Below are 22,525 nucleotides of genomic sequence, written 5' to 3'. Positions count from 1 at the left end.
TGAGGTAGGTTCTGTTACCCCCATTTTCACAGATCTTTTAAGCTGCACAGTAGAGATTCAGACCCAGAAGGGTTGGTCTACAGAGTCTGTGCTCTTGACCACCGTGCCTTACCAGCTGTTCTGCCAATCTGGGCTTAAATAAGCTCAAGCATTCCCCTTCCGTCCCCTAATCTTGTCCCCGGGACTTACAGACTTCTCTGCTCTGATCCAAGAGAGATCTCCTCACTGTGTCCTCAACGGCCTGGGTCAGCAGAGCACACAGAGTCTGCAAAGGCGTCACTCAGTGATGTGTTGGGCCCCCAGGCATTGGTGGTAACCCCACCCAGGCTGATGGCCCAGGATGGCTGGGTTTGGGGGTGACGGGAGATGAACACATGCCATGGTATTTGGGAGCTTATGAACACGCCTGCCACGATAGCGGCTCTTACATCCTGTCTTGGAATAAAGGGAAGCAAGGAATCGGCTTAGTGCATATTCTCCAGGGTGAAGAGAATCTTCTCAGTCTCCTCATTAAGGCCATTTTTTTGTATCCAGCATGGGATTCAGGGCACTATCAACTCACCTACGGCAGTTCTCCATCAGTGTCAAGTCTAGTACTAAGATATTATTTGCAAGGCTTAGGTTAGGGACTTTCTGGGGCCAAAATATTTCCACTTATTGGAGGCTAGACAGAGTGGGATTCAAGACCACATTCTTGGTCTATTATTTTGCCCTTTGTAATGTCTTTGGGTTTCACAGATGTATCATTTGATGACTTTTAAAGGAGCCTCAGATTGTCTTGATATTGACTTGATATGTTTGACCTAAGCGTTTCACAGAATATCTCTGAGTTTTCTAAAATACTGTCTGAGCCTAAAAAACCTCTGGCCATTTCTCCAAAGCTTCCCTGTTGATCTGAGAGCATTTTAAATTGCGGAAGCTCTGGGTCCATCTTTTTTCTTTCTCTGGAAGACTGCTGCCTACCGCACATGGTCCATGCACTGATAATCAGACTGGAGTTGATCTCTCCATGGAGAAGCGAGGAAATACTTGCATGGAAATCCTCTTTTTAGCATCTTCATGATTACTTGTCCTATATAATAAAAGGGCAACTCTTTCTCTGGTCTTCCCCTGAAGCTGATGTATTTAAAAATAGAATGAATGTAAAGAATGCTTGTTGTGAACTGTAAGAGTGCATTTTAGCTAAAAATGGCCTTCTCCTTTTAGCTTCCAGGCAAAGACACAGTTGGAGGAGAAGGGCAGGCAGAAGTAGGGGGTTGGTGGGTTGACATATTAATATAGTTTGTTTTCTTTTTCTCTGCTGGCTGCTGTCATTTTCTGCCTTGGAAAGTACCTAAGTGGTGCTTGGAAATAAACTCTCCCAGGGAAGGTGGTATGAATATTGATAGTTTTAATTAAAAATCACTTTCTGTCTCTTCGCATGACTTAATTCTTCTTACCTTTTTTCCTAAATATCATGTGTTAAAAACAATATTGAGTTTAAATACAGTGCTAAATAACCATGGTTAACAGCAGAAGACAGATAGCTCTTTCTTTGATTAAAACAAGTGACTTCTAACAGAGCCTCAGCTGAGGGGCTTGGAGACTGCATAAGTGGTCACTCTGCCTTCTGTTTCTAGAAATAAATTTTTCCTAAGGCTAAAAAGGAAGCCAAGGCCACAGCTCTGAAAGGGGGAAGTTTTTCTTACTGTCGATTAGTGCTCAGTTAACTTTATCAGGGAAATAATGAGCTTGGGGAAGACTTAAGTTATACCTTCTACACCTTTCTTCAGAGAGTCTTCACTTTACATACACTGATGCTAAGGTGGGGAGAATTGGTTTCTTCACAACCCAGAAGGCTAGATGGAAAGTATTCTTTGCCTCAGCAAAACCAAGATAACTAGTATTTCTTGCTGATGGTAAGGCATGAGGGCTGGCTGCATAGAAGTAGTGTCTAGGCACAGCTGGGACCTTTTGCCATCTTACAATGTCCTGTTGGAATTGCAAGCAGATGAAGCCGAGCCCAGAAGTAGTCACAACTATGAAACAATCCTATTGTCAGGCTTTGGCTGCCCTATTTTATATCATGTAGTTCAGATTTGTTCTTTTCCATTTCCTTGCCTGGAATGCCTTTCCCTTACTCTCTTTGGTTTGAGTACGATTAGTTTTTCCAATGTGCTTCTCAAGTTTTACCTACTTAGTATTCCAAGTTTTCCGTTCCCAGCCTTAAGAGATCGCCCTTTTCTCTGGAATCCCATTTTGACTTGTCCCTGCTTCATGCATTTAGTCCCTCATTCACACTGTTCCCTCTGTCCAATTACGCTTCTCCCAGGTCTTTGCACGAGTGGCTTTTTCTTGAGAAATTCTTCAAGTCTGAACTGAATGCCACTTCTACAGAGAGACCTTCCCTCACTACCATTCTAAAGTAGGAGGCCTTTCTGTATATTCAGAGACCGTCAGGTTCCTAGCACCCAGCACAGTAACTAGCACATAGTAAATGTTTGTTGAATGAATTAACAAATGAATTTATTTGTTATTTCAATTTAATGTGTAATGATTTTCAGTTTAAGAACAAAAACTTTGGGAATAAATTCAAACTATGAATTGGAAAGAATTGAAATCTTTAAAATACTGAGTCTTTCATTCCGCAAATATGGTAACTCTCAAAATTTATTAAGGTCTTCTTTAAAGTTTCTCAGTAAACTTTTGTAAGTTTCCTTGCAGAGGCTTCATATGTGTTTTGTTGTATTGGGTTGGCCAAAAGGTTCGTTCGGGTTTTTCCCTACGATGGTTCTAGTAGCGCTTAGTTGTCTTTAACTTCATTCGAAACAATTTTTTTAGATTGTATTGTGACGGCTGTCATATCAGCGTGCATTGAAAAAAAAAACATCAAAATTGGTGGATTTTTGTGTGGCCGTTTTAATATTGAAGATGGAAGAAAAAACAACATTTTTGACATATTATGCTTTATTATTTCGAGAAAAGGGAAAGCACAACTGAAATGCAAAAAAAGATTTGTGCAATATGTGGAGAAGGTGCTGTGACTGATCGAACATGTCAAAAGTGGTTTGTGAAGTTTTGTGCTGGAGATTTCTCGCTGGACGATTCTCCACGGTCGGGTAGACCAGCTGAAGTTGATAGCGATCAAATTGAGACATTAATTGAGAACAATCAACATTATACCACGTGGGAGATAGCCGACATACTCAAAATACCCAAATCAAGCGTTGAAAATCATTTGCACCAGCTTGGTTATGTTTATTGCTTTAACGTTTGGGTTCCATATAAGTTAAGCGAAAAAAAAACCTTCTTGACAGTACTTCCACATGCGATTCTCTACTTAAACGTAAGGAAACGTTCCGTTTTTAAAACAAATTGTGATGCATGATGAAAAGTGGATACCGTACAATAACGTGGAATGGAAGAGATCGTGGGGCAAGTGAAATGAACAACCACCAACCACACCAAAGGCCGGCCTTCATCCAAAGAAGGTGATGTATATATGATGGGATTGGAAGGGTGTCCTCTACTATGAGCTCCTTCCAGAAAACCAAACAATTCCAACAAGTGCTGCTCCCAATTAGACGAACTGAAAGTAGCACTCAACAAAAAGTTCTGGAATTAGTCAATAGAAAGCACATACTCTTCCATCTGGATAACGCAAGACCACATGTTTCTTTGATGACCAAGCAAAAACTGTTACAGCTTGGCTGGGAAGTTCTGATTTATCCGCTCTGTTCACCAGACATTGCACCTTTGGATTTCCATTTATTTCAGTCTTTACAAAATTCTCATAATGGAAAAAATTTCAATTCCCTGGAAGGCTGTAAAAGGCACCTGGAACAGTTCTTTGCTCAAAAAGATTAAAAGTTTTGGGAAGATGGAATTATGAAGTTGCCTGAAAAATGGCAGAAGGTAGTGGAACAAAACGGTGAATGTGTTCAATAAAGTTCCTGGTGAAAATGAAAAATGTCTTTTATTTTTACTTAAAAACCGAAGGAACTTTTTGGCCCACCCAATATTTATTACTAGATGTAATTTATAAATAGTATCTCTTTACATTTTGTTTTTTATTACTTGCATATAGAAAAATAAAAAGAACAAAAACTTTGATAACTCCTAGAATTGAGACATAAACAGAAGAGATGCGACGCATGTCTGCTTGTGTAAGGAACTAAGAAATTTTCTGGAAAGTAACTCATGCTAGTAGATGAAATCTGTGGGATGCCAGGGTATGTTTCAAGGGTAGTAGTACGAGTAAACAGGAAATGACTGCTATATTCTCTGTGGTCTTCTCCTAGTTTTTCTCTGGGGATCTTGAGAAAAATGTTTTTGTTTATCTTTAAACAGTGTTTAATGCACATCTGACTGTATTATGATAGATGGATATAATTTAAATAAGACATGATCAAACTTTTAATCCAGTTATTTCTATGCAAAAAAGTCATCATGTATTTTAATATAGAAAATAAATATGATTTTTGAAGTTGATTTTTTAAAATACTCTAGCTTTTTAAAGTTGAAGTTGAGAAAATTTGTTTCTTAACTTCCATTACTTTAATAGTATGACTTTTGGCAAATATGTGATTTCTGACTCAGTGCCTTCAACTCCAAAGCATTGATGATGCCTATCCTTTGTGACCCCATGGGGTTTTGGTACAATAAACAGAGTATATCTAAAACCCTTTGAGTTCTTAGGAAGGAAATATATAAAAGGAAATATATTTAAAATATATATATATATATTTTAAATAAATTTATTTATTTTATTTATTTTTGGCTGTGTTGGGTCTTCGTTGCTGCGTGTGGGCCTTCTCTAGTTGTGGCGAGCAGGCTTCTCATTGCGGTGGCTTCTCTTGTTGCAGAGCACGGGCTCTAGGTTTGCCGGCTTCAGTAGTTGTGGCTCTCAGGCTCAGTAGTTGTGGCTCACGGGCTCTAGAGCGCAGGCTCAGTAGTTGTGGCTCACGGGCTTAGTTGCTCCGCGGCATGTGGGATCTTCCTGGACCAGGGCTCGAACCCGTGTCCCCTGCATTGGCAGGCAGATTCCCAACCACTGCGCCACCAGGGCGCCACCAGTATATATAAAAGAAGTATAATGAAGTTGTTCATCCCAAGTTCCTAGCACGAGGCCTTGCACAGAGTTGGTTCAATACATATGTATTAATTTATCACGAGAAAAGGAGTCTGTGGAATAGCACTTAAAAAGCAATAGGAAGATATTTTACATTTCTACATTTCTTAGATTGTGTCACAATGCAGTCCACATCCAGGACTTAGAGTTTTCTAAAAAACTCTATTACATGGTACAGTGTTTCAAATGGCAGGTTATGATCCATTAGGGAGATAGGATATCAATTTAATGGGTTATGACTAGCATTTTGAAGTAATGGAATAAAATGGAAATAAATATCAGATGGCATCATAAGTAATAACAGTATTTCCTGAAACTTTTGATTCATATATCTGTGTGTGTGTGTTTCCTGGGTCATGATGTAAAATATATTTCTTTGGTAGGTTGAGGTTAAAAAAAGTTTTGAAGGCCACTGATATAATTACACAGTTTATAATTTACACAGAGCTGTTCTCATTTTGCTTGATTTAAGAAGACAAATAATTGGAACAGAATTCTAGTTTGCTGCTGGCAGCAAGGAAAATAACAGAATTCTATGGCAGAAAACTGTATAGGACTCCCCCCACTGCAACCCAGGTTGGGGAGGTAATTAGAAGAAAGTAAAATACACCTGCTTTACTTATCAAGTCATGTTCTGGGAGGTCCTTGGTCAATTTTTTTTTTTTTTTGGCCATGCCGCGCAGCATGCGGGATCTTAGTTCCCTGACTGGGGATTGAACCCGTGCTGCCTGCCGTGGAAGCATGGAGCCCTAACCACTGAACCGCCAGGGAATTTCCGGGTCAAATTTTTCTTTATAAGCTTACCTTCTCTCATACTGTGCAATTAATGATTTTCTCATTTCTTATAGGAAACAAATGCCACTGTCAAATTATGACTATCAACTAATGTTTTTAAGTCACACCAAGAACTGTGCACATCCTATCATGAAGACAAATTTTACATATTGCTTAAAAGGAATGAAAATTTATATTGTTCAAATTCCTGTAACAAGTCCTTCTCTTTCTTCAAATTATGCTTACTTGCTACTTAATATATCTACCTGAGGAAAGCTTCCTCACTGAACCTATTTCAAACGAGGCGACAGGGCTTTACATTTATTTTCAACATTTTACTATGAAAAGTTCATCCATACAGCAAGGTTGAAAGAATATGCTCACCATCTAGATTCTACCATTAATTCTTTTGTTATACTCTGCCACATCTATCCATTAAACCATTTTATTTTTTTATGCTCTTTGAAACAAATGACAGTTTTCAGCCACTTTTCCCTAAGTACTTTAACATGCACGTCATTAACTCAAGTTCAGTATTTAAAGTTTCTTCTCTAGATGGAAAGTTTATATACAATGAAATGCACACATTTTTAGCATACATTAGCTGAGTTTTGACAAATTCATTAGCCTGCTACCCAAACTTCTGTTAATATAGAGAACACTACCATCCCACCAAAAAGGCCCCTTATACCGTTCCTAGTCAAATCCTACCCCACCCCAAGGCAGTTTTTTCCACCATAGGTTAATTTTGCCTATTCTAGAATTTCATATAAATGGAACCATACAGTGTGTGCTCTTGTTTCTGGCTGCTTTCACTCATCATAATGTTTCTGATTTTCATTTATGTTGTTGCGTGTGTAATTTGTTTAATGCTGAGTAGTATTTCATTATATGAACGTAACACAGTTTATATATTTTTTCTCCTATTGATAAACATTTGGGCTCTTTCTAGTTTGGGGCTATTATGATAAAACTGCTGTGAACGTTCTTTTTTTAAAATATTTATTTATTTATTTGGCTGCATCGGGTCTTAGTTGCTGCACATGGGATTCATTGTTGTGGTGCGCCAGCTCAGTAGTTGCAGCACACGGGCTCTAGAGTGCACGGGCTCAGTAGTTGTGGCACGCGGGCTTAGCTGCCCTGCAGCGTGTGGGATCTTAGTTCCCTGACCAGGGATCAAACCCGCGTCCCCTGCATCGGAAGACGGATTCTTAGCCATTGGACCACCAGGAATTCCCATGAACATTCTTATAGAAGTCTTTTTTGTGAACACAAATTTTCGTTTCTTTTGGATAGATACCTAGGAGTGACGTTACTGGGTTGTATGGTAAGTGTGTTAAGAAATGCACTGTGTCTTCCAAAGTGGTTGTGCATTTGGCACTCTCACTGGCAGTAGAGTTTTGATTAGATGCCTCCACGTTTGCCCACGCTCAGGGAGGTAATAGCAGGGCCATAACACCTCACTCCTTTGAAACAGTTGCTCCATTGTGCCCACAGGACATAGTTGTAGATGGTGAGCAAACGCGTAACGTCGTGTGAGTGGAGGTCCCGAACTGTTCATGCACACACCGGAAAAAAGAAAGTTCTACCGGCAGAAGGATGAAAAAACATTGTCTTCAAGACAGAGAATAAAGGGACTAATAGAAGGACCCTTGGACCAGTCTCTGTCTGTTGGTGTCCGCAAACTTATCTCATTGCTAATTTAAAGAAAGTGAGGCCTAGCCCAGAGGAGAGAGTAACACTTTGGCAATATTCTAAACCAAGTTGCTATCTATTTCCCTGGGAATAATTGTGTGTGTGTGTGTGTGTGTGTGTGTGTATATATTTGTATTCTTGTACTGTAGATTTACTGTACAACTCTCAGGTACCTGTAGTATGGGTTTTTAATTTCTATTCCATATTCCTGTCAGTTTGCATGTTTTTCTTTATTCTGTTAATATGGTGAATTGCATTGATTGTTTTTCAAATATTAAACCAACATTGCATTAAATGTTGTAATGTGTTATTTCTTTTTTATGTTATTGGATTCAATTTGCTACTATTTTGTTTTAGGGGTTTTTAAATCAATAGATTTATGAGATTTATGAAAAAAATTGGTCTGTAATTTTCTGTCCTTGTAAGTCCTTCAGTTTTGGTATTGAGTTTATTCTGACATCATAAGACAAGTTGAAAAGTATTCTCTATAAGAGCATGTATAAGATTGATATTATTTCTTTGTTAATTTAGAAGTCACTAGTGAAGTGATATGGCCTGGAGATTTCTTTTCGGGAAGGTCTTTAATTATGGGTTCATTTTCTTTCATAGGTATAGGGTTATTTAGATTTACTTTTAATTTTTGTGTTAATTTTAGTAAGTTGGTTTTTCTCTATTTTTCTTGTCCATTTAAATTTTCAAGTTTGTTGGCATAAAGCTGTTGGTAATATCTTATTGTCCTTTTTATATCTACTGCATGGTTTGTAATGATGCTGCCTTTCATTTATATTAGTTTTTGCTTTGCTCTTCAATTATTTCTTAGATAAAAGGTAGCATTTTATGCCCACTGTCTGTGACATGATTTATACATTTAAAAATATATTCTGGAGATCACTTCATAGCAGTAATCAAGAGTCTTTCTCATTTTTAAATGTTGCACAGGACTTCATTGTGTGGTTGTTCATGCCTCCAGTCCTCTTTTAATGAATGTTTGGTTTGTTTTCAGTCTTTTTACTATAACAAATAGTGCTGAAGGGAATACCTTTGTATGTATGTATTAAAACAAACTTGCTGGTTATGATCTCATTCATATGTGGAATCTCAAACAAAAACCAAAACCAAGTTCATAGATAGAACAGATTGGTGGTTGCTAGAGGCGGGAGTTGGAGGGTGGGCAGATGGGTAAAGGGAGTCAAAAGGTACAAATTTCCATTTATAAAATAAGTAAGTCGTGGGGATGTAGTGTACAGCATGGTGAGTATAGTTAATACTGTATTGCATGTTTGAAAATCGCTAAGGGAGTAGTAAATCATCAAAGCTCATGTCACGAAAAAAATTCCATAACTATGTATGGTGACGTATGTTAACTAGACTTACTGTGGTGATCATTTCACAGTGTATACAAATATTGAATCATTATGTTATGTACCTAACATATAAAGTTGTATGTTAGGTACCTAACATATAAAGTTGTATGTCAATTATACCTCAATAAAAAATTAATTAAAAAATTTTTTTGCTAGTGTTATCTTTGGGATAGATTTCTAGAAATGGGATTTCCTAAAAATGGGAGAGGAGCAATAACTATAGATTAAATTTAAGAGCTATAACAACCAAATACAGTAGATGATCCTTGATTGGATCCTGCTATGAAAAAGTGAGCTATAAATAACACTTTGAGGACGTGGGTAAATTTAAATATAGGATGGGTGTGAGATGAAACTAGAGAGCTATTTTCATGTTGGGGAGGCAATACCATTGTATTTAGATAGGAGAATTCTTTTTTTTCTTTTAGAACTGTAAAGTATTTTGGCATAAAATGTCATAATGTGTGACACTTACTTTGAAACAGCTCAACCACAATAATAAAAAATGAAATAGATTGATAAATCAATAAAGCTAATATGACAGAATGTTAACAATGGCTGAATCTTAGTGGATTTATAGGTGTTCATTGTACTATTTTTTTCTACTTTTGTATATGTTTGTAAATTTCATAATAAGTAAAAAAATTAAAAAATTATACAAGCATATATATTATGTTTCTAGTGAGTTATTCTTGCATTATTTTATCTTTACATGTGACTTTATCCATAATAAGGATTTTTTCTTAAAAACATATTTTGTCTGATACTAATATAATTATCTCATAATCCTCTTACATGGTATCTCAAAATACTGATGTAATTTCTTTTGGTTAATATTTGCTTGGAAGTCGGTCCAGAGGTTGCAGCTGCAGAGGAACCACCCAAGGAGAGCTGCAAAGATGCTGTCTGGACACGTGGTCTTGGGCTGTGACTTGCACCCTCCCTTGGCAGGCCAGACTGGTCTTCAGAATGCTTTGGGATCATCCTTCATTGCCACAGGGAACCTCCATGCCTCTTAACACTTGCCTTCAGAAGACTGGCACTGCTGAGGTATCCTCTGTTCTTGAAGAGTGTAATCTTGCAGCCAAAACCTCTGTTGACTGTGAAGAAACAGGGTGTGTCTCAATTATTGGTGATAGTATTGGTTGAATACATGGGCTGAGGAATGTTCAAGCAGACGAAATGGTAGTGTTTTCTTCAGGCTTAAAGGGTATGTTTCAACTTGGGAACTGACAATGTTGGTCTTGTTGTGTTTGGACATGATAAACTAATTAAGGAAGGAGATATTGTGAAGAGGTCGGGAGCCATTGTGAATGTTCTAGTTGGTGAGAAACTACTGGGTTGTATAGTAGATGCCCTTGGTAATGTCATTGATGGCAAGGATCCAGTTGGTTCCAAGACCCATTGCTGAGTTGGCCTGAAAGCCCCTGGCATCATTTCTCCAACCTCTGTGCAGAAACCAGTGCAGACTGGCATTAATGCTGTGGATAGCTTGGTGCTGATTGGTTGTGGTCAGTACAGGCTGATGATTGGTGACTGACAGACTGGCAAAACATCAATGATTGACATAATTATTAACCAGAAACATTTCAGTGATGGATCTGATGGAAAGAAGAAGCTATACTATATCTACACTGCTATTGGTCAGAAGAGATCCACTGTTGCCCAGTTGGTGAAGACACTTACAGATGTGGATGCCATGAAGAACACCAGTGTGGTTTCAGCCACTGCTGCTGACACCGCCCTCCATCAGCACCTGACTCCTTATTCTTGCTCTGCTGTGGGAGCGTATTTTAGGGATAATGGCAAACATGCTTTGATCATCTATGATGAATTATCCAAACAGGCTGGTGCCTCTGCTGATCTGCAGACCACTCAGCTACTCATGAGGCCCAGCCTGATGATGTGTTCTACTTACACTCCCATCTACAGGAGAGAGCAGACATAATGAACGATTCTTTTGGTGGTGGCTCCTTGACTTCTTTACCAGAAACACAAGCTGGTGATGTGTCTGCTTACATTCCAACGAATATCGTTCCTATCAGTGATGAACAGATCTTCTTGGAAACAGAATGGTTCTACAAAGGTATCTGCCCTACCATTTACATTGGTTTTTCTGTGTCCTGTGTCAGATCTGCTGCCCACACCAGGTCTGTGAAGCAGGTGCAGGCACCATGAAATCGAAATTGGCTCCTATGGTGAGGTTGCTGCGTTTGCCCAGTTCAGTTCTGACCTCCATGCTTCTACTCGACAACTCTTGAGTCGTGGTGAGTATCTGAGTTGCTGAAGCAGGGACAGTATTCTATGGCTGTTGAAGAACTCGCAGCTCTTACGCTGGGGTAAATGAGTATCTTGATAACTGGAGCTGTTTCTATTTTTGTGTGTGTGTTTTGTTTTTGTTTTTGCTGAAGTATTTAAAAGCAAATCTTAGATGGCATGCTATTTTACCCAGCCACTTCATTATGCTTTGAAAGACAAAATTTTTTTCCTTAGGTAACCGCAAATCCATTTTTACATCTAACAAAGGAAATAAAACATTTCTGAAGTTTTAATACAAACTATTAACATTTCTCTGATTGTCTCAAAAAATGCCTTTTTACAATTATGTTTTTCAGATCAGAGTCCAAACAAGGTCCACATCTTGAATTTGGTTCTTAGGGTCTCTAGGATCTCTTTTCATCTGGAGGAGTGCTCCTTTTCCCCTCCCTTATTCCATTTACTTCTTGAAGAAAGTGGGTCAGTAGTCCTGCTGTCTAGAAGTGAGATCTAAAGACTTGATTAAATTCTGTTTCAAGTTTTAACGAGACTAGCTGTAGGTGATGTTACAGACTTCATATTGTTTCATCACCTGGAGAACCACATAGTGTCAGATTGTCTCACTTTTTTAGTAATGCTTAATTCAGGTGGTGACAGCCTAGTTCCTTCATTGTGAAGTTTCCTAACAGTCTTTTAACTAATGATTTTAATATCTATTGATGACTATTGTCTGATTCATTTTGAAATAGGGGTTGCAAGATGGTGATTTTATAATTTGATCATTACTTCTACATTTATTAGCCAGAAGTCTTCTGTATAGAAAAACTTTTCTACATCCTTTAGGCTTATTCAGTTACCCTGAAATACTGTTCATACCGAAAAGACAGGAGAGATCTTTAATTATTTCCTTTAAATTATCCAATTTCAGAGTAATGTGTTGGTTACCTAGAAACCTCCATGATGTCCAAAGAATCTCTCTCGCTGTCTTTTTCCTTTTTTGCATGTCACTACGAACTCATGGCTTTACACATTCAGTGTATTTCTATCAGTTGCAGTTGTTTGATACTCACATTATTCTATTTTGGGCACAAGGGGGAACAATTTGATGTTTTCTGTATTTATTTAATATGGTAGTATTAGCTTTTGATAGCTTCCTTGCTTTCTATCATAATGTGATATCCCAAGCTCAATTGGTACATTTCCTGGAATTGACTGTTGAAAAAAAACCCTGAGTCCTTTTAGTGTGTGAAGGTGTTTTAAGACCAGAGTATGGAATTCTTGTTGCTACTTGATTATCATTGCTTCTTGGCCTTTCAGTGGAGAGTTAGAAAATAAGTACCTTTTAAAAAATAAAGTTACAAGTTTATACTGATATTTACAACCACAATTTAAAATTACAAGGTTTTTTAACTGACATTTTGATGCTGCACATTAGTCCTTAGCAGCTTTAACATAGTTTCTTAGTTGTATTATGTTAAAATATATACATGTTAATGATAATACAATTGTTACTATTAACAATAAGAATACTAAGTGACATTAGGTATTTTAAGGTTTGTTTGCCCTTTTAATATTTTTGTCCTAGGAACGTATTGCACTAAAAACTGTGTAGTCAAAATATTTTGTTCTAAGATCAATTGGAATAATTCTTTTCTCTGTGTGATTTTGTTACCAAACTGATATACCATTAGGTTCATTTGTTTCAGTTTGTCTTCAACTTCTAGGCATTGGTTTTTATTTTCTTAAATTTAGTTTTGTGTTTTGTTTACTACCTCCTTCTTGAAACAGTTCTTTTAAAAAATTTTTTATTGAATTATAGTTGGATTTACAATGTTGTGTTAGTTTCAGGTGTACAGCAAAGTGATTCAGTTATACATATATGTACATATATATATTCTTTTTAAGATTCTTTTCCATTATAGGTTGTTATAGGATATTGAGTATCGTTCCCTGTGCTATATTGAATATTACTATATTTGTATATAATAACATATATTGCTATACTGAAATACTTCCTTTACTTTTCTTCTGGGACACTACTTTTTCTTGCATTTTATTTTTATTTTTTTTCTGTCTCACGTGGGGCTTCGATTAAGTCTCCTTTCCTGGTTCCTCCTCCTCTTCCTGCTCTTAACTTTGGAGTGTACCAGGACCTCTCCTCCATTTATATTCATTTCCTAGTGAATGCATCTTGTCCCATGGTTTTAAATACCACCTATTTTCTGATCACTCACAAATTTATATCTCTGCCTGGACTTCTTCCTTGAATTGCAGATCTAGATATACAACTTTTTATTCGCTATTGGCACTTGAATGTCTAATAGGACGTCTAAACTTAGCATATCCAAAGATGAACCCTCAATTTCCGTCCAGCTGTTCCTCTGGCAGTCTCCCCTGTTTCAGTAAATGGCAACTCTATCACATTGCTCAGGCCTAATACCTTGAAGTCATCTCTGATTCTTTTATTTCATATCCTGTACCCAACTCACCAATATATCCTGTCAGCTTCTACCTTTGAAATATATTAAGAATCCAATCAATCCTCCATTTCTCACCAACTCCACTGCCATCACCCCCAACTAAGCTGCTGTAAATTCACCTGGATTATTGTAATGGCCTCATAACAGGTCTTCCTGTTTCCATCCATGCTTCTTTACAAGGTATTCTCTACTTGGCAGTCAGAGTGAGCTGTTAAAAGTCATTCCTTTGTTCAAAACTCTCCAGTACAGTCCTTCAAAATAATCTAGGTTTGGGGAAGGTGGATAGAGGTATAGATGATCATGTATTGCTAATCGTTGAAACTGAGTGATGGCAACTTTAAATTCATTATATTGTTCTTTTATTTTCGTATATATTTGATACATAAAACAAAATCCAAACTCTTCAAAGGCTTTACAATTGTCTATAACTGCACCAATATGGTAGCCACTAGCCACATGTGGTTACTGAGCACTTGAAATGCGCTAGTCTGAATGTAGATGTGCTGTGAGTATAAAATACACACTGGATTTTAAAGACTTCTTAAGAAAGAAAAAATGTAAAATACCTCATTAATGTTTTGTTATATTGATTATGTATTGAAATCATATTTTGGATATGGTGCTTCAAATAATATACAGTATTAAAATTAATTTCATTTCGGACTTCCCTGGTGGTCTAGTGGTTTGGACTTGGTGCTTTCACTGCTGTGGCCCCGGGTTCAATCCCTGGTCAAGGAAGATCCCACAAGCTGAGTGGCGTGGAAAAAAAAAATTTCTTTGTATTTTTAAAAATGTGGCTGCTAGAAGATCTTTGTATGTGGCTCACATCATCTTTCCATTGGATCTGTGGCCATGCTTTCTCTCTGACCTCATCTTCTACGTTTTTTTCTCTCCTTTTTTTTTTGGCCACGCGGCTTGTGGGATTTTAGTTCCCCGACCAGGGATTGAACCTGGGCCCTCGGCAGTGGAAGCGCAGAGTCCTAACCACTGGACCGCCAGGGAGGTCCCTTTTCCTCTCCTTAGCTCACACCACTCCAACCACACCGATCTCTCTGCTTAGAACAAGCAGAATACATTTCTGTCTCGGGACCTTTGCACTTGCTAACCTGTCTGCCTGGAGGTCCCTTTCTCAGTGTCCTGTGACTCACTCTCTTGTTTCCTTCAGAGATACTTACCTGATCTGTATAACACCTCGTCCCCTTCACTCTCTATTCCCCTTAATCTGCTTTCTTTTTCTGTGTAATACTTATCACTACTGACTTGTGTTTTGTTAATTTGTATTCCTGTATCCTGAGCACCTAGCATAATGCTTATACAACATAGGGCTTTTGGTAACAATTTGTGGAATGGATGTCTATAGATTGTGCAGGTAATTATGTTAAGTTCAATACTGACTTCTTCTGCAGTAAGGTTCAGGTTTCCTAAATATATAAAGGGTAAAAATTATTAGAGTAACCACATAGTGTCAGATTGTCTCACTTTTTTAGTAATGCTTAATTCAGGTGGTGACAGCCTAGTTCCTTCATTGTGAAGTTTCCTAACAGTCTTTTAACTAATGATTTTAATATCTATTGATGACTATTGTCTCACTTTCTTACCACTGGGTATCAACTTTAATTATAACTACATGAAATTCCCTGCGTGAGGAAATAGATGCTTTATAAAATGATATAAGATAGGTATTTTATTCCCTTCAAAGGAATTAAGGTAAAATAACCTTATACTAAATAATTTTTATATATTTGCATAAGTAGTAAGATGGAGAGTTTAGAGATACTTAGGAGATATTCAAGAAAGTAAACAAAATACAGACCAAGACTTATTTAAGGGTCAGAAATGTTTTTTATCCAGTAGATAATATCCAGTTTCTCCAAGGAATTTTCCAAATTCTTTTATTAGTCTGGCATTTTTATTGTATTCATGGTAACCCAGTAAAGTGGGCTATGTCAAGGAGCTTAGAAATTTTTTTGAGTACACTGAAATTTTTCTTATGTTAGTAAACCAAAATTGGTCTGTTTATAAAATAACTTTTGAAGGCAGCCATTTTTTTTATTTAAAATTAAAACTATGAAGGAGGGAAAGGAACCAAAAAAAGGAAAAATGAGAAAGGAATATTTTTAATTTATTGTCTTCATTTTAAAATGTAAGATGACTAAATGTACCAATGAAATAATTTAAAAGCAAGGGTATCTTTTCCTTATCTGAATATACTTGCAAATTCTATTTTAATTTTAAACAGTCTTGGTCACAGCATCCCTTCAACTGTAACAGGAAAAATGAAATGACACCAACAAGGTATGTGACAACTTGAGCTGTGAAATTTCAATAGGCAAAACTGACGAATCAGGGCTAGCATTATATTCAAGACCTTTAACTAAGACGTTTGAAGTACATCCTCAGTGATTTTTTTGTTTTTGTTTTTTCCTCAGTGATATTTTGGAATATTATTTTGTACTTGTTTAACAAACATTTACTAACTGTATATTGTATGTCAACACTGTACCAACTACCCAAGGTTACAAAACTATACTTTCACAGTGGCTATCCTTCACTGAGTGCTAGTTAAATGTCAAGTAAGTTTACAGAGATTATCTTAGTTAATCCTCGCGAAAGAGGTAATTTTATTACTCTCAGTATTCCAATGAGGGAACAGAGGCTTTCCAGAGAGTTCTGTTTTCAAAAAGTTTGCCATCTAGAGCGATGAGAGTAGCAGTAGATAGAATATAAAGTGCTAAATGCTACAAGAAAGGGTGCAGAGGAAGGGTTGCCTTTGGAGTTGGGAATGAGGAAGGCCTTCCAGAGAACAGGATACTTGTTCTGAATTTGAAAGGTAGGGAGGAGTTTGCATGGTGAAGAGTGGAGAATATTGCCAGCATATGCAAAGACATTGAACTCTGAAATGATTTGAGCATTAGTGAGAACTTTTCTATAAGCCTTTGATTTATTCATCATCTACCACACATTCTGTATTTCCATATTCAAACAAAGATCTGGCTTAGGCAATGAGGAATCATCTGATTGAGTTATTATCAAGGGCTGGAGTGCTGGCAGGGCTTGTTCGGATTAGCATATGGGTTAGAACTCACGTCCTAGGCTTGGGCCTTAACTTGGCAGGTCTCCCGGGGGTAGATTCCACACTGAATAGCAGAATGGCTAAGAAAACAAATTCTTGTGCCAGACTGTCTGGGTTTAAATCTCAGCTCTGCCACTTCTTACCAGCGGATGTGACCTTGGATATGTTACCAAACATTTTTATGCCTTACTATCTTCATTTGGAAAATGAGAACAATAATGACAGAACCTACTTCATCATAGGATTGTTATGAGGATAAAAGAAGTTAATAGATACAAAGCTCTGAGAATAGTGCCTGGTACATAGGAAGCTCTGTATAAGTACTAAGTACTAGTATTACTTGAGACTAGTATTTAAACAAAAATGCTACTTTGTTCATTTAGAGTGAACTTTGTTCCTTTCTCATGGTGCTAAGAGTCTCCTAGGTCCTACTTTTTTGGTATTAAGATGCCTGAGATGCTAAATTTTGAATCAGAAAGTTGTTTGCTGGGAATTGGCCTAGAATATTTGTCCTAGGCCCTAGTAAAGGCCAGTGAGATATCTCTCCACCGTAACAGAAACATTCTCTGTTCGTTGGGTTACATCTCCCAGAATCATTATCTTACTCCTTTGTTACTATCTGCGTGGCCAGATATAGCTAGTGGGTTCAGAGTCGAATGGAGATAGAACTTGGAAAGAACCCCTGAAGTGCTAGTTGTTAAGCCAGGATCTTTTTGATAAGACACGCAGGGTGACCTATTTGAGGCTCTGCTGTCTACTCTACAGACCCCGTGGTGGAAAGTGGCTGGGGTTTCCCTAACTTGGAAGGACTTGGAGCAATTCCTGTAGTTCCTTGATTATTACAATGTCCCTGATAGACTAGAGACAGGGAAGGCTTTATTACAGAACTCTTGATGCATTCTTTAGAACCCTCAGCTAAGTAGACTAGCTCAGGACTTTGCTTGGACTTTGTTTTCTATATATAATATCACGTCATCTGCAAACAGAGACAGTTTTACTTCTTCCTTTCTGATTTGGATCCTTATTATGTCTTTTTGTTGCCTAATTGCTCTGGCTAGTACTTCTAGTACTATGTTTAATGAAAGTGGCAAGAGTGGGAATGTTTGTTTTGCTCCTGGTCTTAGAGGAAAAACTTTGTTTCTTACCACTGAGTATGATGTTAGCTGTGGGCTTATCATATATGACCTTTCTTATGTTGAGTAGCATTCTCTCTGTGCCAAGTTTGTTGACAGTTTTTATCATGAATGGATTTCAGATTTTGTCAAGTGCTTTTTCTGCATCTGTTGAGATGATCATACAATTTTTAACCTTCATTTTGTTATGTGGTGTATCATATTAATCTCCTTTGACAGTTGTTGCAGTTGTGTGCTTCTGGCCACATCTTGCCTGTTCTATATATCTATATATAATTATATATATTTGAATGAAACCCATCACATATACAGATGCCATGTGCACATAACCATAATAATAATTGGCAAGGTTAAAGAGGCAGCCAGAGGAGGGCTGATCCTCAGAGAGTTGTGGAGTTGGTTAATAGAACACAGTTCCTTTAGGAGTGAAATGGATGGACAATAACAAAGGAATTTACTCAATATGTATCATTAAAATAAATCCACCTCAGGAGGCTGAGAGCAGTTGCTCCGATAAAGTCATGCTCTCTTGTTCTGTTTCCAAACTTGAGTCAGTTTTTCAACCCAGAAACCATTGACTGAGGGAAAGTCATGTCCCCAGGAGAAGGACACTGCAACACATGTCAAATACATGTGGTAATGATTCCCCTAGTCCTTCCCCAAAGGGACTTACCTCCAGGTATTTGAGTAATTGCACCTCGTATAATGGGTGCATTATACGAGGTGCAATTACTCAAATACCTGGAGGTAAGTCCCTTTGGGGACTTCAAAGCACCTCGTATAATGGGTGCATATGGCAGCCAGGTAATAAATGGAGTCCTGGCCAAGGTTTGGTTCACAGTGGGTCAACAATGTCATTTGTTTAGCCTCTGCATATTTTATTAGAGCGAATACTTAGTACTTCATAAAATCCCTCGCGTTGTGTCCCTGACCTACAGGATAAGAATCATTATAGTGGGAGAGACAAAAAAAGAAAGAAAGAAAGAAGGAAGAGAGAAGAGAAGAAAAGGAAAAGGAAAAGAAAACACCAAGTAAGTGGTAATCTCTGAAACTGCCTCTATCCCTCAAGCCAAATAATAAATCAAAAACACTATCTTAACCTGGGGTGGTGGTGGAGGAAATTAGTGAGCCTGTGAAGTATCTAAAAGATGGTTGATTCCCATCATCTGGGTTGTAAAGAATGACAGCAGACTGCCACAAACTGCGCGAAGTCATAGGCTCAACTGCAGTTGAAGTGCCAGATGTGGTGTCCTTTCCATTGCACATGAACATATTCCCAAGTACCTGGTAGGCAGACATTGATTGGGTAGATGCATAATTTCCATCCCTGTTAGGAAAATAAAAGATCAGAAACAGTGTGTATTCACAGGGAAAAGATGACAGTATACCTTTGTAGTTTTACCTCAGGGCTATTTAAACTCTCTTGTCCTTTGTCATCCAGTAAGTTGAAGAGGATGCCACAGAGAACATCACATTAATACATTATATCAATGGTAACATATTTATTGGACGATATGAGCAAGAAGTCGCTAACATATTGGAAACTTTGATAAGACACCCTCCTTAGAGGGTGAGAGAGATACCGTAAGAAGGTTCAGGGACCTTGTCACATCAGTAATATTTTTAGAGTTCCATTGGTCAGGGGCATTCCAGGACATGCCATCCAAAGTAAAGGACAAATTATTGCACCCTGAACTTCCTAAACATGAAAAAGGAAGCATAATGCCTAGTAGGCCTCTTCAGATCTTGGAGGCAGTATATTCCAACTGGAAATACTGCTTCCACCCAGTGGCATGAAAGGCTGCCAGCTATGAGCAGAAAAGGGCTCTGCAGTCATGTAACCAGGCAGGTTCAAAGGTTCTAGAGAGTTCAGTGGTAGGAAAGCTGGAGCTTATGGCAACCGCCAATAGGGAATCACAACCGAGGCCCTGGGGGTTTTAGAATAAGGCCATGCCATCTTCAGTGGAGAATTATATACTTTATGAAAAATGAAGATAGTTTGTCGTATGAGATGATGATGTATGAGAGATGAATTACCTGACCATGGGGCAAAATCATCATGTGGTTACAACTGGCAATCTTGAGCTGGGGTTCTATCAGAACCATCCAGTCATAACTTGGAGCAGGTGCAGCAATAATCCATGGTAAGATGGAACTGGTACATACAGGGCTGAGCAAGAGCAGGACCCGAGGGTTCGTGGGAATTGCGCAAGCAGGCAGCCCAGACCCCCATGTCGTCCATCAATGTTGTATCAGTTCCTGTCTCTCGGGTCACACCTACAGGTGTATGGGCCATCCTTTAAGACCAGATGCAAAAAGGAGGAAAAACCCAAACTTGGTTCATGGACTAGTTGCTTCTGTGGTTGCAAGCTGAAAATAGATAGCATCCTCCATACAGCTCCACTCAGGGGTGGTACTGAAAGCCAGTCACAAGGGAAAATCTTCCCAATGGGCAGAGCTTCAAGAGGTGAAGCTTGAAGTCACCCTCTTTGTGTGGAAACAGAAGTGGCCTGAGTTCAGAATATATGTGAACTCTTGGGCAGTGAGAAATGACTGGCTGTTAAGTGATTTGTGGAGAGAAAGGTTGGAAGATTGCATGTCAGGGGTAGAGGCACGTGGCATATGGGAGTGGGCATGAAGTTGTGAGCATCTTCATATCATACGTTAATACCACCCTAATGCTGGCACGATGGGTACATAAGCAAAAGGGCTACGGTGGCAGGGATGAAAGCCATGTATGGGCTCAATGGTATGGGCTCCTATTCACTTAAGTTGATCTAGTGTTTCTGCTTTTGCCTGAAGTTCAACTTGCCAGAAACAGCGACCAACACTGAGCTCCTGATATGGCACAATCCCTCCAGGAGACCAACCTGGCACTTGATGACAAGTTGATCACGCTAGGCACAGTAACAGACATATTCCAGGTAGGAGATTTTCTTGCTCACGCCATCACTTTTTGAGGATTTGATTTATTGGCATGGCATCATACATAATTTCATGTCACACCAGGGGGTTGACTTTATGGCGAAGGTGTTGGAGTGAGCCCATGGTCAGGTGGTCCACGGTTTTAACTCATATAGAATCACCCAGAAGCTTCCTAAATGAGAGAGTATTGGAATGGCCTGTTAAAGGCACAGCTGTAGCATTAGCTTGGAGGTGTGGAGGTGATATTTTTGAGGATGGGGTATCACCTAGGATGCAGGATACACTTTGAGTTCAAAACATTTATATGGTGCTATGTCTCTGATAAAAGAATACGTGGGTCTGGGAACCAACAGGTGGAAGCAGGAGTGGCCCTACTTGCCATTATTATTCCTGTGTCCCTCTTGTAATTTGTGCTTCCCATTTTAGCAATTCCTGTTGAACTATAAGCTGCAATTACCACCTAGCCCCTTTGGGTTCCTTGTTCCAAGAGACCAGCAGACAAGGAGTCACCATCCTGGTAGGAGTAATTGATTCCGATCCATCTTTAATAAAGAACGTGCTGCCCCAGCTGCTGGGAGTACAGGCAGTAGACAGCTTACAGCTGTCAGCTCCTGAAGGAATTCTCATCTGCAGAGCCTCCTTGCCCGGTCATGCCCCGTCTGAGTGGTCATTGAACCATTCACTGATTTACCAGTCAGCTTCACCTAGCAACTGCGAGATTCTTGTGGGGTCAACTATGTCCAAAGGCACTCGTTAGAAAACATCCTGCATGCTAAACTCCATCATAGAGTTTACTTCCCGTGGGAACCCAACCTGTGATGAGTTGCCGTTACGACTCAGTTTTTATGCTGTTTGAAAGTGCTAAGACAAGGTAAAGAAAGAGATTTTATGGGATTACTATTAGGGGCAACTAATGTGGTCTTTGGGAGCCTCAAAGAGTTTTTGAAAAACAAAAAACGAAAAACCAACCACTTCATTTATCCCTTCAAAGTTAAAGATGTTTGTTAACAATGAGAGAACTGCTTTTGAAATGGTCACGATATGAGAGCATTTTGAAAATGGCTATTTGTCTGTTGTTACATGAGTTTACTACTGAAAATGTGTCATTATATAAGAACCCTCATACTTATAAATGGAATTTTCTGTCCTGTGTAAAAATCTTCCAAGGGATTTTTTGTTTAAAACATAAACGCATGTATGCACTATAAAGGATATTTCAGTGATCCTCCTTTAAGTACTGGCATGAACAATAAAATTGTTAATTTTAGTTGACAGTGTATTCATATAATATTCATTGGCACTAATTTTTATTGTGAACCATCTACCGGTAAGAGTTGAAATTTTCCTGATATTTGAATTTTCTCTTCTCTAAATTATTGAATCGCCAAGTGACTGATCAAAGGCAATCTGCATGTTTCAAAACATATCTAGTTCATTGCCATCCTTTCCCTTTCCTTTCTTGATACCAAATTAGGGATTAAAGAGTCATTTTTGGAAGAAATTATTTCCAAAGGTAAATAAGAACAGTGGAAAAATTATTTCATTCCACGTGCTAGCCTGGTTAAGTTTTTCCCTCATGGCTTCTATTTATCTCTACAAATAACCTAACTCCTCAGTGCCAACACCCTAGCATGGTCCAACTAGTTCACCCTCATGTGTCAATGTTTCTGGTAATAATGATTTCCAGAACTCAGACACTGAAATACAATTTTTCC

At 38.3% G+C, this 22,525-nt stretch overlaps 1 pseudogene; it reads left to right on the top strand.

Annotated features, from left to right (window-relative positions):
- Window positions 1-9,842: 9,842 nt before the first annotated feature.
- On the top strand, window positions 9,843-21,567 carry LOC133096601 (ATP synthase subunit alpha, mitochondrial-like; annotated as a pseudogene).
- Window positions 21,568-22,525: the final 958 nt, after the last annotated feature.

This window comes from Eubalaena glacialis, chromosome 8 (assembly GCF_028564815.1).
Source record: "Eubalaena glacialis isolate mEubGla1 chromosome 8, mEubGla1.1.hap2.+ XY, whole genome shotgun sequence".
Taxonomy (NCBI): domain Eukaryota; kingdom Metazoa; phylum Chordata; class Mammalia; order Artiodactyla; family Balaenidae; genus Eubalaena; species Eubalaena glacialis.
Note: the sequence above shows the minus strand (reverse complement) of the source record. Positions and strands in the feature narration are given on the sequence as shown.